Source organism: Pteropus medius, unplaced genomic scaffold, assembly GCF_902729225.1.
Source record: "Pteropus medius unplaced genomic scaffold, Ma_sr-lr_union100, whole genome shotgun sequence".
In the NCBI taxonomy this organism is placed as follows: domain Eukaryota; kingdom Metazoa; phylum Chordata; class Mammalia; order Chiroptera; family Pteropodidae; genus Pteropus; species Pteropus medius.
This window is the reverse complement of record NW_024351647.1, coordinates 5,401,770-5,416,349: the sequence shown is the minus strand read 5'-3', so window position 1 is coordinate 5,416,349 and position 14,580 is coordinate 5,401,770. Positions and strand designations below refer to the sequence as shown.

The 14,580-nt window shown below is 39.9% G+C and overlaps 1 long non-coding RNA gene across 2 annotated transcripts; it reads right to left on the bottom strand.

The window, feature by feature from the left end:
• Positions 1-809: 809 nt before the first annotated feature.
• LOC120587122 (uncharacterized) lies at positions 810-7,421 on the bottom strand. 2 transcript variants are annotated; one of them, XR_005648880.1, is made up of 4 exons: positions 7,257-7,421; positions 6,506-6,630; positions 3,548-3,649; positions 810-1,123 (listed from the first exon to the last, which is right to left on the bottom strand). It is a non-coding gene; the product is annotated as an uncharacterized LOC120587122 (long non-coding RNA). The 2 variants fall into 2 exon arrangements; XR_005648879.1 differs by lacking the exon at positions 810-1,123 and having other exon boundaries at positions 3,131-3,649.
• Positions 7,422-14,580: the final 7,159 nt, after the last annotated feature.

Below are 14,580 nucleotides of genomic sequence, written 5' to 3'. Positions count from 1 at the left end.
CTCAAAAATTTATTTAAAACACCAAATAATTTAAGTGTTCTTTTGCTAAATAATTTAAAAAATGAATATAATATATATTCATGTTGACATTTTTATACCAAAAGCTATAGTTTAATCTTTCATATTATTGAACCATCTAAAATAAGTTAACTTTTCACATTATATGACTTTTTATTTATTTAACCATGAATTGCCAACCTGAAAAGACTTTGCCTTATTCATTATTTAACATTAAGTAGCTACTTTTCACTTTGATGTAAGTTACTAATTTATAAACTGCTTTTACCTTAAGTCATCTGGTGACAAAGCACAGTTCCAGAAGTAGATTTTGAAGATAAGCAGCTTAAAGGAGGAGAATATTTAAGTCAGCTTGATGTTTACTCAATAATTCATCAAAAGGAAACAATGAAAAGGAAGTTACTGTTAGGCAGGAAAATATCTCCTTCACAGTCATATTCAGCTTTTAAGTTTTCATTAAGTAGCATGTTTTATGCAATTGCATTAAGAAATCATTATATTTCTGCAACTAAACTGACAATGAATAAAAACCTCGGTGTGCTGGCTATTTTAAAAGATACTCGAAATTCATTTGGAAATGACAGAACAACACTTCTTCTGTTATCAGATTTAGAGAACAACCCACCAAATTAGCATTTATTATAAAATGGGGCTTTCAGGAGTTTCCATTCTATTATTAATTATTCTTACCCTTCTTTTTAAAACATGGAACATCGAGGCAAAAAAGGGGAGACCTATATTGTCCAGTCTCATCATTGTACATACAGATAAATGGCAGTAAAGTCTAGTAGTTAAGAGCGAAGGCTGAGGAGTCAGCCTGTCTGAGTTCAAATCCTGACTCAGCCACTTTTCAGCTGTGTGACCTTGGACAAATGATTCATTTGTTTGTATTTTGGTTTTCTGAACTGTGAAATAAAAGTTGCAGACTAATGAAAGTATTTATAGTATTGGGTAATTATGAGGAGTAAATGGGGCCATACAGAAATGTTAGATGTTACTACAAATGGGAGAACTGATGCTGTGAGGAGTCAGAGATTTATGTAAGTTTCCTCAGCTCGCAGGCCGTGGAGTCCAGTCTCCTTACTCCAGTCCAAGACACCATATCCTGCAAGTGAACAACAGCATGGTAGTGGATATAGATTCTTTCTGCCTAAACAGCACTCATTCATCCTTCTGGTATTAGCAACTTAATATTTCTTTTGGGAAGCCACCTGACCCCCATTCTTAGTCCATGTGCCTCACTTTATTTTGGGGAGCGGGGGTTGTCACTTAACTCAAGCATGGGCAATCAGAACATTCCATCACCCTGGTCACAAAGTTTGATTTGGGGTGGCGGGGCGTGGGGGGGGAGGGGCGTGTGACTCCAGGTTAATGAGATGCCATCCAGGACTTTTTGCTGGAACAACTGGGAGAGAGAAACCCTTATTTAATAGATGTGACTATTAAGGTATAAGCTCAGAGCCCTGGTGTCCATCTTGTTTCTAAGAAGGTAAAGCCTGAGTGAAAAGGAAGCCAAAAGACGGAAAGATAGCTCATAAATGACAAGAGAAATATTCCAGGTGGTATCACTTGACACTAGGATCAAGTCACATCTGAAGATAGGGGAAATCTATCTTTGGGCATTTCATTTAGTCAGCCAATAAACTAGTTGCTATCACTACGTTGAAAAAGTTTTGATTTACACACTTAAAAAATATACCACCTAGTTCTAGACTCAGGAACAAATGTGAGTATCTTCTTGTATGAAAGTACTCTGAAATAGAAATCTTCCTGTTACAACACAGAGAGCAATTCAACAGTCCTCTCTACTCCATAATATTTTGTTATTGTCTTAATCAGGTCAGCAACGTTGGGTAGGCAGCAGAGGGCGGGCTCTGGAGTCAGAGCTCATTTGGAATTCTAGCCCTTCTTCTCGTTAGTTCCTTGTCTTCGGCTTGTTCTTAAACCTCCCCGAGCCTTAATTTCCTATCTGAATAAACTTAGTACAACAGTTCAATGAGATGATTCATGCAAAGTTCTATACACTAAGAACACAGTCATGGTAGTAATAAGAATGACCAATGTTTGTTGATGTGTACTAGACCGGGGATCCCCACCTCCCAGGCTGTGGTCCGTTAGGAACTGGGCTGCACAGCAGGAGGCGAGGGGCTGATAAGCGAGTGAAGCTTCAACTGTTTTTGCAGCCGCTCCCCAGCACTAGCATCACCACCTCAGCTCCACCTCATATCATCAGGCATTAGATTCTCATAGGAGAACCTGTCCCCAGGGCCAGAAAGATTAGGGACCACTGTACTAGACTCCGTAGAGCACTTTGCAGGTATTAACTCACTGACTCCTCAAAACAACCTTATGTGGTAAGGGCACCATTCCTCATTTTGCAATTGAGAAAACAGACACAGAGAGGCTAACTCATTTGCACTAATCTGGACAGCCAGTCAGGGTTGGAGCCAGAATTCTTATTTCAGAAGCCAAGCTCATTACTACTCTCCTAAATTGCTTCTCATTTTGTCCAATCATTATTAGCTACTGGTAACTGACTCCTAACATAAGTTCAAAAGTTGACCAAGATTCTGAAGTAGTGAATTTGAAGCAGTTTGGCCTACAGGTTTAAGGATAAATAGGACATGGCCCCTTCTCTAGAGTTTATAATATAGTCAGGAGTGGAGTTGGGTGAGAAGACACAAGTGCTATTTTGGAGAAGTTATGGTAAGCTCTCTGAGTGTTGATTTTCTCATCTATAAAATGGATTTACCTATGGCCCAGATTTTAGTAAGGATTAAAACACGTCATTAACAAAATCACCTAGCAAGCTGCCTTGGGATCATTACCAATTATCATTACCAATATCATCACCAACGATACCTATAAAAACAGATCATGGCTCAAAATTTACAAATACTCACAGAATTTAATTTTTTTTAATGATTTTTTTTTTTTTAGTGAACAGATCTTCATGTTTTAAACAAAAACTAAAAGAAAAAAAAAAGAAATGAAAAATCACAGCAAATGGAGAGATTCTGTTTTTTAGCTGGCTCATAACAGCAAGCAAAATAGCCCAAGAAGAGCTTCAAAAGCATAGATTGAGGAGAATTACACATAAGTGTTTGTCCCTCCTCGGTGCCCTACATTCTTGAAGAGGCTGCAGTACATGGGGCTCTGAGAAATCATGTGGGAAGGAGGCAGGGTTTCAGCACAAAGGAACTATTCAGCAGCTGAAGACCAACTTCACTCTCTGGTGCAGTTCTTTCTAGACAAAGAGCTAACTGGGTCTTCACCCTTCCCAAGTGTGGTCTAAGTGGTCATTTTTAGGCTCTGACTTCTATTTCCTTGAGATGGTCTATACTAGGTGTCAGTTAAGGCTCCATCTTCCCTCTTCCTGCCAATGTGGTCACTTTCCACGCCACGATCACACACACACAGCCTTTTCCGTGTGGCATGTTCACGTGCAGACATCTTCCCCTCACAGTGGGACCCGGGTCCTCTCTTTCTTAGCACCTCTACCCAACAGCAGAAGAACAAGAGGCAGTACCTTGGTGCTCACTTAAAATTGGCAGACATCTCCTGGTGAGTGGTACTCAGGAACCGAACCTCTGCCTGGCAGTAAAAGCATAAATATAAGATGCCCTTGGTCCTGTTGGGCAGAGCAGAAAGATTGATTATAAGAACCATTTTATCTGTAGCATGCAGCGTCCAACTGGAAAATTGATAGACAAGCGGGAGTAGAGTCTACTTGTTTTCAGTGGGGGACTTTTTTCGCTTTCTTCTTCCAAGGATTCATAGTTGTCCCTGATCATCTGCTTCACACTGTAAGAACTGATCACTATTCCTTGAAAACAAAACACCAAGAGCAGAGTGGACAGTCTTGGAATCAGTGTTGTGTCTATTCATCTATCACAGGAAGACAAATCTTGTGGCTTGTCCTGCTTGTTGTGGTAAAATGTTTTTGAAATCTGCAAACACATTATTATTAAGAAAAAATAACATAAATAAGTAAAAGTGCCTGACCAGAGGGTCATGTGTCTTAGAGAGTACTAAGCTTAATCGTTTTCATATATATTATCACATATTTTCATCTTCTTGATGATATAAGGATAAAAATGAAAAATTGTTGATTTTTTGTGAAGTTATTTATGCTCATTGCCAAAAATACATCAGACCATACAAAAAAGCATAGAGTGAAAGATCATACAAATAATCCCACCATGTTAAGATATTTAAACGTTTCAATATATGTTTTAACACATATTGCAAAAAAAGATCATAATGTTTTATAACCTGTTTTTATCAAAATATTCTTAACATCTTATGATATTAGAACATATAGACCTACTTTAATCTTTAAAAATAAAAATTCCTCCATAATATTTCATTATATGGAGGTACTTGACTTATTTAACCAATTCCTTATTAATAAACCTTTATATTGTTTTAAAATTTTTTTACTTACGATGAACACCATTTGTTTGATTATTTTCATAGAAGGTATTCCCAGACTCTGGATCAAAAGATATTTGTACTTTTAAACTCCTTTGTTTAAATTACCTTCCAAAAAGGTTTTCAGTGAATAAAATTACTTCCCACTTTTCCATGGACCACGCATAGAAAGGTTAAACGGCTTGCTGAAGATAATTCAATTACTGACTGAGATGCCTTTATATCCATCTATTAAAAACCTGATTTGAGATGTTTTTAGATCTGAAAAGACCCACTGAAATCACCGCAGCCAAGTCTACTATTTTTATAGACAAATTGAAGAAGGAAGATGTGGAATTCCTAAACTCAAGGGCCTCTCTCTTCGTTCTTTTCTTGAATTGGAGTACAGTGTCTGCAACTTGATTTGAAACCATCCTGCCACTCCAGTGTTATATAGGCTTTAGATTCTCTTTAATGGGCCTATATTTTTCTGGTAGTTGGGCCATTCCACCACAACTTTAATCAACCTCACTATGTAGACCAGCAGTCAGGATACAGATAAGATCTCAGACCTGGTGTCTTAAAACAGTTTTTTTTCTTAAGTTGGAAATGATTCTCTTTAAGACCCTTCCACCTCTAGGATTCAGTGATGCTTTTTAGATATTTTCCCTAGGATCATGTGTGGTTAGTTCCAGGCCCTCTCTGATGACCACTAGGCGTCAGACTTTCCCATCTCTCCTCCAACTGTGCTGCTTACTCAGTAATTAACTCATTTGCTCAGAGTCATTAGCTCTTATCTAACTGAGCTTCTTTGTCATCATATGAACATGGTCATTATGATGTAGAATTCTAGCAGATTTCAACAGGACTTATTAAGTCTGACTGTCTCCTAGTTACTAGCTTTTCATCAGAGTTCTTCATTGCAAAGTCCAAGCCCTAAACCAGGAGGAGGTGAGAGAAAGACTTATAAACAGATTTTTCACCATTTCCAAGTGAAGCCCCAGAATGTCACTACCTTTCACTGCATAGATATCTGTACTGTCGTTGCTGATAGGGTGCTGGTGTAGACAGCTCTGAACACCACTGCTCATTCGTCTTAAGAACAATGCAATGCCAAAGCGGTCAACAGCAGACTCTGAATTCTGTACACAAGGTGGGTTGAAATATAACAGCATATCATCAACCAAGCATGTACTTGATGTCCAGGCATACAGGGCACTGTACTTGAAGTCCAGTAAAGGATATTTTCATTCAGCCAATCGTTCAATTATTCAACAAGTATTTGTTGAACACCTTCCAGGCACTGGGGACCCAAGAAAACAAGGAGTGAATACACCATTGGTACGCTTGTGAAATAACAAGACCACTTTCACACCACACTCAATTCCAGGCTGTTTGATCCTTCCCTTTTTATAGGAAGCTGTAAGGCTGTAAGGTAAGATTAAAGCCATGGCCATGTCTCCCAGCCAAAGCAAGTTTTCCTTTGCAACTATGTCACCACCCTCTTGCAGGGCCTTGGTGCCATATCCTCAGCACTTTATCACTTTCTTCTCTTCTCTCCCAATTGACAACATCTCTGAGAGAGGGAGGGAGATAAACAGCACCTTTATCACAGACACGGGAGAACTAAAACAGAGAAAAGTGGAAGAGGTTTTCTCAAATAGCATAGAATGACAGAGGCTGAACCAGCATTCTGAGCTCCATGAGCTGTGTTATAGGGGACCCCATGAAAAAGGTTTCAACCAAGACACAGATAATGAATGACATGAAGTACAGTGCCTTGCAGAGAGCAGCTCCTTAATATTAGGAACCTGGTGAATGAGAACAGAAACTTTATTTTGTGAACTAGTTTCCATGAAACACAGCATCCTGTATATAATGCCTTGGAGGAAGAAAACTCTCATTCTGGAGACATCTTATCACCTTCCATTCCTGGAGAAAGATGTAACATCCCTTGACAGACTCACTCAGGAAGATGCATCAGTTGTGATTTCCACAGCATATGTCAAATCTTTACAGAACTGCTCAGCCCAGTCCCTGTAGCTGAGATTTATTTAGGTTTATTTTAACTTACCCAAGAAATCACCATTACCAGTGTGTGTCTCCTCAGATGACTGGATGTTTCCCATCTGGTTATTTGGAACTTTGCTGAACACTTCCAGGAATTTTCAAAAGCCATAATGTCTCTGTAAAATATGGCTATAAAATAGTGAGACACACATTCTCCTTTTTCCTCTCCATAAGCACATACTTTCTCTGAATAAATCAGAATTGCTCAATTTTCTCTGAACTTTATATTGAACTGGTGAAAAAAAGAATATTAATTAATTAATTAATTAATTTTTTTATTTGTTTGTTTTTGGTGACACTGATTAACAAAATCCAGTAATATATATATATTGCATTGTGTGTTCCCTTCCCATAGTTAGATTTCTTTCTATCACCACATATTTGACCCCTTTTACCCCATCTACCTCCCTCCTCCCCTCTCTCTCCTAACTCTCTGGTAACCACTAGTCTATTGTGCATGCCCATGAGTAAGAGTATTGTTTTTAAAACAAATAAACGCACACAATAGCAACAACAAGGACAATAAAACAAACTATCAGCTTCTTCATAGTCATAATTTATAGAAGTCTCAGATCGTCTTTTCAATTTGCATTGCCAGACTCCAAACGATTCCATTATAGAATCTTCTCCCCTTCCTAAGAAATGCATGTAGTGGCTGGGAGCCACATTTCTTTCCTTGTCTACTGCTTCTAAAAAGGGATGTGACAACATTGATTCACCCATCCAACCCGATGCCAAGGCAGCACCTCACCTACCAGCCTAGCACCCAGGCTGCCGGCTCCCTCAGGTCAGTTCAGCTCTCACCATATGAGTCATCTGAAAAATTGAACTGGGCAGCTCAGCCCTTGAATAGCCATTCCACTCTTGTGAATATATTTTATGAATAAGCGCTCAGCAACCACGCTAACTTCAGTTGAGAAACAAGATATGAGTATTCATTTCCTTTAGAGCTAGAGTAGAGAACAAGCTTCTGAGGGCAAAAAAGTGATCGGTGCTAAGGTCAGGTAGGTAATTTTAAAATGTGAGCATTGGGATAGCCACAATTTTTAGTTTGGATAAACTACAAACCACATATTGCACTGGGAATTGTAGAAGGTTAAGAGATGGAATGCGCATCCGTATTTGGGACATTAAGAATGGACTAGGAATAAGAGTTTCCAAAACATACTTCTACCCAAGACTCTACATCTCCTACACCTCCCCAACTTCTGTTAAGCTGCTAAGACTGAGAGTCTGTGAATCTCCTGGGTACCCAGCAATCAACTCAGACTACTCCTGCTGCCTTAGCTTATTGGCTCCCCATGACTTTACAGGGTTCAAAACCTGAACATTTTATCACAAATAACTATAATAGTAGTTCATCAAATACAAGAAATAAAATAAAGCTTCTTAATCGCCATTGGATAATGTTTATTGAAGCAAATGTATTAATTTATTCTGGTTTTCAACAAACACTTATGTAACTATACACAATACAGCTCTGTACTCAATGCTGTGGCATTGAGAAATAAAAAGCACTGTGGCCTTTAGGGAGATTACAATCTAGTATAGGCTGCATTGCACTTGTACCATAACTACAGGTCAAAACAATACCCAAGCCTGGTCAATTAGATGAAACAATGTATAAGATGTGCATGTGTACATGTACGTGGAAAAGTGTGGAAGTGGATGTTCTACTGAGATGAAGTGATTTGGTGGTGATAAGTGTATAAATAACTTTTATTTTCTTTATGTTTCAATTAAAAAATTTTTTTCATAATGAATATGTAATATTTGTATAAGTTATGTTTTAAAGCTCAAATAAGAGAAATGAACAATTTGGATGAGGGAGTGCTTTCTTTGACCAGGAAGACTTTGTGGAAGTCATCCTTAAAGGATAGAGAAAACTTCAGAAGGTAGACGAGGAGATGAGGAATTGGGTGAGTGCAGGTTGGGAAAGTAGAATCCATATTTGGAAATTGTAAGTATCTGATTGACAGTAGTATAGGGTATAAGTGGGCTGTAAAGGGACATGTGACTAGAAAGGAAAGTTGGATATTTATTGGGAAGACTTTTAAATGCCAGGCTCTGGAGTTTGGACTTCAGTCAACAATCATGGGGGTCACTGAAGTTTCTCTAACAGGGAAGCATATGATCAAAGCAGTACACTGGGGAGGTGAACATCGGAAGGTACTCTGGGTGGCTATGGAGTAGACAGGGAAGAGAAGCAGGGATGCAGCTGAGGAGGCTCTTCCAGGCACCGAGGCCAGAGATGATAGAGGCTACAATTCAGTCATCCTTGAGGGATGGAAAGGAAGTAGGAAAAGGCCTTGTTTTACCCTGAGACACTCATTTATGCACTCAGAGAAGGGAAAAAGAGAATGTAATTTCAACATATGATGTATAACAATAGCAATGTCTGGTTTTCAGTTGTAGTTACAGAATTACCCTCCTTATTATATAAGCACATATGAAAAGTGGGTATAATTCGATTGTTGACAGGCTGCTCTATGCAAAGACATGCACAGGGGTGGGATTGCCAAGCTGGTCAGCAAACATCATAAGAACATCAGGGCCCAGAGAAGAAAGTGTTCCTAGCTCTCGGATCTGAAGGGAATGTCCTCATTAGGTCACAGCACAAGGTTCTCCAACCTGAGGGAAGGTCACTTTCCCCTCAGATGATTGGAGTGTTCTAAATGCTGAACCATGCAAGGCCCCGAGCACAGATAGCAGATGGAGCAAAGGAAGAGGGAGGGGCTTTTGGAAAATACACTATCATTTCAGTAATTTGATATTAATTGTTCTACTATGAAGCAATTACAAGCTAGACTTTACACCCATCAGAACTCAGAGATGCCAGCAAGCTGAGCTCACCTTGCTGGAAAGAGGCACAGCCTTTACTCAGCCTCCTTAAGAAGTTGTAAAATATTTATTCCAATGGGCTAGTGGTTAAAATTACAATTGTTAAGCTTTTCAGAAATCATTACTTTCAGGTGCACATCACTTTATGTGAATTCAGCCCTAATTCTCATTGCTTTCTATCACAATTTCAATATTATTTTCCCCCCTTTATTTCATGATAAAGTCCTGAAACTTGGAGTCTTTTCTGTACACCCCAATCCTTATTCTACGGTCAGATATCGCTCACCTTAACAGATGCTGAGGCTCGTGAATTCATTAGCAATCAGAATAATTACTCCATTTCCATACAATAAATTTTTGCCAAAGGAAAAGAGGACACAACATAGCTATACTCGCAACACCACATGAACGTGAGATAGTCCATGTGCAACGCCTTCTTTGATACACTCCTGATCACATACATATGACAACTTGCATATGAGACAGGACCAAATACATAGCACATCTCTGCGTTCACTCAGGGAAAACATGTGCATGGTTGTTGACCTGCACCCTCTGCTCCATCCACTGGACGAGTGTTTGGAGAACCTAGAGTTGTACAGTAGGTAAGCTGTGCTTTCTCACTATGCAACCTAGAGAAAGACTTAGGAAGAAATGTAAACACGGTTCTCAGTTTTCTGTTTAAGTAGTGAAGAGCAGGACTTCAGTGAGAGGGTTGCCTTGGTAGACCTAGATATGGCTGTGTCTGACATTTTTCCTCAAAGATGAGCTAAAAGAATGGATCCACTTGTTCTTTGGACTCAACAGTGATTTCCAGCAACTCCCTGGACCTTTTGGGCTTCCCAAGTGAAGCCACAGACTGCCACTGCCTTTCATTGCACTGCACAGATATCTGTACCCTCATTGCTAATAGGGTGCTGGTGTGGGTGGTCCTGGGCTCCACCCCTCATTCGTCTTAAGAACAATGCAATGCCAAAGCAATTAACTTCAGGCTCTAAGTTCTGTACACAAAATGAGTTGAAATATAACATCATCAATCAAGTGCTTAATGAGTAGCCACTGCATATAGGACACTGCACTTAAAGTCCAGTAAAGGGTATTTTCATTTAGCCAGTTGTTCAATTATTCAAGTACTTGTTGAACACCTCCCAGGCACTGAGGTCCTAGTGGTGAAGAAAACAACATGGGATAAACACACCAGCAGTATAGCTCGTGAAATAACAAGGTTACTTTTATACCACACACAATACTAAGTTGTTTGAGCCCTCCTGCCTTAGGAGGGGCTGTAAGGTGGAATTCAAGCCGTGGCCATGTCTCCCAACCAAAGCGACTTTTACAGCCAAGCCACCACCATCTTGGTGGACCTTAGTGCCATATCCTCAGCTCTTTCTCATTTCCTTCTCCTCTCTCTCTACTGACAATATTTTTGAGAGAGGGAGACAAATAACACCCTTATCTCAGATATGGGGGGACTGAGACAGAGAAAGTGGAAGAGGTTTTCTCAAATAGCATAGAAGGACAAAGGCCTAACCAGCATTCTGGGCTCCACAGCTGCATCCTTCTGGCCTCTATGAGCTGCATCAGCATGTTTTCATGCTGAAAGTGGTTTTCAACCAAGACACAGATAATAACAGCAACCAATGCTCCTCAAGTTCTGCCGTCTCAGTGATGTTAACAAAAATATCAATTATATGGGAAGGGAAGTGAAGGACAATCAGGTTAACCTGACAGAGCTAAGACTTCAGAAATATTCCATAGGAGTTGTTTGAGCTCATTCAAAGAAGGACTCAGAGGTAAAAGAGTTTGAGTTAAACTACAGAGAGGGTGGAAAAGGCTATGTCCATCAAAACACTTCCAATAAGAATCTGATCATTAGACATTATATTTTCAGACCAATAGTCTCTAAAGTGTGTTCAACAACATGAAATAATTCCTACCTTAAACCTTGCTCTCCAGCACCTCACCACCCTCCCCGGGTTTGGCTGAGTATGAAAACCAGCCCTAATTTGAAAAGCTAGATATGCATAACCATCATTCCTGAGGACAATGCTCTTTGTAAATGGGTGAGGGAAGCCATGTGTGTGAACCCACACATGTTTCCTCATGAATGAGCTGTTTCTATGGCTCAAGAGGTGCGGAGCTGGTGAACAGACGTGCCTTCGCTGCCTCCGGCCATCTCCGCCCTGTCCAGCTGCCAGCATGGCTCGGACACATATTGGAAAGTACATGGTGTTTCTTGCCCTTCAGCCTGTCCTAGTGACCACGCTGTCCCTTGCCTTTCAGAACAGTACGTTGATGTTCCCCAGGTAGGAACACATGCAAGTCACTGTACTGAGTGAACTTAACGTACATCTCTCCATTAATGTGGGAAGTTTAACTGTTTGATACAGACTGCCTAGGAGCAGCAGCAATAGAACGGACAGGACCGGGTAGGTTTCCTGGAGAAGGAGAATCATTAGGAAGGAGTTTAAAAAGAACATAAATGAGGTACACAGAACATATCCACCGGAAACCCTGAAAAGCTTTACTAGACAACGTGCTGCTAAAAGCATGTCCAATGTTTACCAATTTACTGATGTTTACCAATGTTTCCCTTTTTAGGTATATGAACAGCTTCTGGGAAAGAATCGAGCAATGTGGAACTGCTAGTTTGTTAAAACACAAAACTTACCCTTCATTTGAATGGCCTAGTAGTGGCTTTATAAGTGAGGAGAATAGAAGACGACATACATGGCCTGTTTTTAAGGTTAAGGGAAGATGCTCTTCCTTCCAAAAAGACCTCATCCCTTTCCCCCCACTCCCATTCTGCCACAACTCTCACAATTCCAGTGTCATAAATATAGTTCTTCCAAGTGTCACCTTTTCTAGGCTTCTCTTTTAACTCGTAAATATTTTAAAAAGGCGTCCCCCACGAACCCCTAATATCTTGCTGGTTATGACCTTTTAGCTTGCTTTCAGCCTCACTCCCACAGGAGAGCTCTAGGTCTTTGGAAGAGGGTGATGGTTAGAATAACTTGGAAGGAAAGATGAATAAAGAGGGGCAAAGAGGCCCAGAAGAAAAATTGGGGACAGTCTTCCCTACTACATGTAGCATGGTCCCATGCAAAGCTAAGCACAAATCTGCAAAAATGAAGAATGAAAATTCTCTTTATAAGCACAAAGCCTTGTTTTCACATCAAATCTTCATGTATTTGATTCTGGCAATTCCTTTAAATGTCTCTAAATCATTATTAGAAGGTAAATAAACTTAAAGAACTGATGTTCGGATGATGTCTGTGTGTGTGTGTGTGTGTGTGTGTGTGTGTGTGTGTGTCTTTGTGTGCATGGCTTCCCTTCCAGTCCCTGAAATATATTGGGACCAAGCTTTGCAATAGTTAATTTACTATAAATAAGTACACTAAGCAATGCGAGTTACTTACCAGACTCTTCACCATAAATGTCCTACGTGAAAACTGACCCCTGTTTGACACTTCAGCTATTTTAAAGCTACATGTACAAATTCCTCAGCTCTACTAATCTGCAAAGGCTAAAATGTCCTTGCTTCTAGGCTCTGCAGGACTCTCTTGACAAGGGAAGTTGGTGTCAGGGAATAATTAGGTTCTGTTCGAGAGGAGGAGAGAAAATGTCAAGAGCTTATTATTTCTGGTTACCTTGTTAGACATTTATATTGAAATGCTGCAAAAAATAACACAGACAAACAGAATATCCAAGTCAATGAGAATAATTGCATGGGCTAAAGAGAAATTAGTTCATTTCATTTTAAAGCAACTTACTGTTTTGTCTTAGAGCATGGGCCCTAAGTAAACCAGATTAGTCTCTCTATAGATAACTGAGCAAAAAGGCTAGGTCCCTTTGTCTAAACAAATTGGCTGTTATCAGACATAAGAGAAATATTTTCATCAATGACACCCTTTACCCCTTGACAGAATGTTATAGATCTTAATCATACATATTCTTCAGCCTCTCTCTCACTCTAGCCTCACAAAGATTCAAATATGTAAGTTATTAAAAAGAGGTTCATAACTGATGTGACTTCATTGGAATGAATGAAAACTGGTCTGTTATTCACAATCCCCTTTCACAGAAGATAATGCTCAAGAGAAACCGTTATCTCTGCCTCTGACACGTGCAGAATTATTGAATACTTTCAGCTCCAAATCCCAAAGTAATCAACTCTTAGATAAATGTAAATTAACAAAATAATAATATTCTAATTTTTTTCATGGAGACTACAGTTGTGGGAAGATGGGGAGAACAAAGTCTCTAAGAAATGTGAGCAAAACAAGAAGCCTGAAGCTTAGAGGTCTATGAATGATAATCCAGGACTCTAACTCCACATGGTGAACCACACAAAGATTTACCCCATCATTTGGCAGGTCAAGCCAGGACCTGCTGGAGTACCTGAGGGTGTGTGCTGTATTGCATTACCCTGTGACCACTGGGACTAGCAGCATCTATGGAATGCTTAGCATCGAGGGTAGGCGGGTCTCATTTTGAGTTAGTGAGAACATTTAGCCCAAATGTATGAGATACAGATGTAAAGTCACAACATGCATATCCAAACAGCACTATCGCATTCCTTAAGACTTTGTACGTTGTATATAGGCAAAGAATTTAGATAACATTCTCTCTCGCTGTCTTTTTTTTTCTCCCCAATTATCGCTGCATAGCTGGTTAGCTGGTGCGAATCAGAGCTCCCGATTTACAATTAGAGGAATTGAGAAATGCAGAGGTTAAATGATTTGCTCAAGATTACCAACGGCAGAGTTGGCTTTAAAAACAACTGGTTTCTTGATTCTCTGGGCACTAAGTCAGTCTTTCTCTCCTTTCTTTAGTATGAACGTCAAATACCTTTATTTGAATTCATTTTTATTTCAGATTTCTGTCTGCATGTGAAGTCAGCATGGACTGTGTATCCCAGTCCCACTGCTGAAAGCAGCAACTCGCTATTTCTAGCAGACAGCTCCTTCCTCCTTTGGAACAAGGCTCCATTGGGCCACAGGCCTGGCTTTAGAAGTTGGTCCCAGGTGCTATGGGGTGTGTGTGTGCATACACTCATGAAGCTAATCTTGAGAGACTGAATGGGTCCAGGACCCCTGTGAGGAAAGCATCTTTACATCCGAGCCTACACAAGGGATAAAAAAATCATGGCAATTCAGATCAGGTTCCTACGTGCTGTCCTGCCCTCGTCCCTGCAGAGGTCCCAGGAGGAGGCTTCAAAAGGGAGCCTTTGGCTGA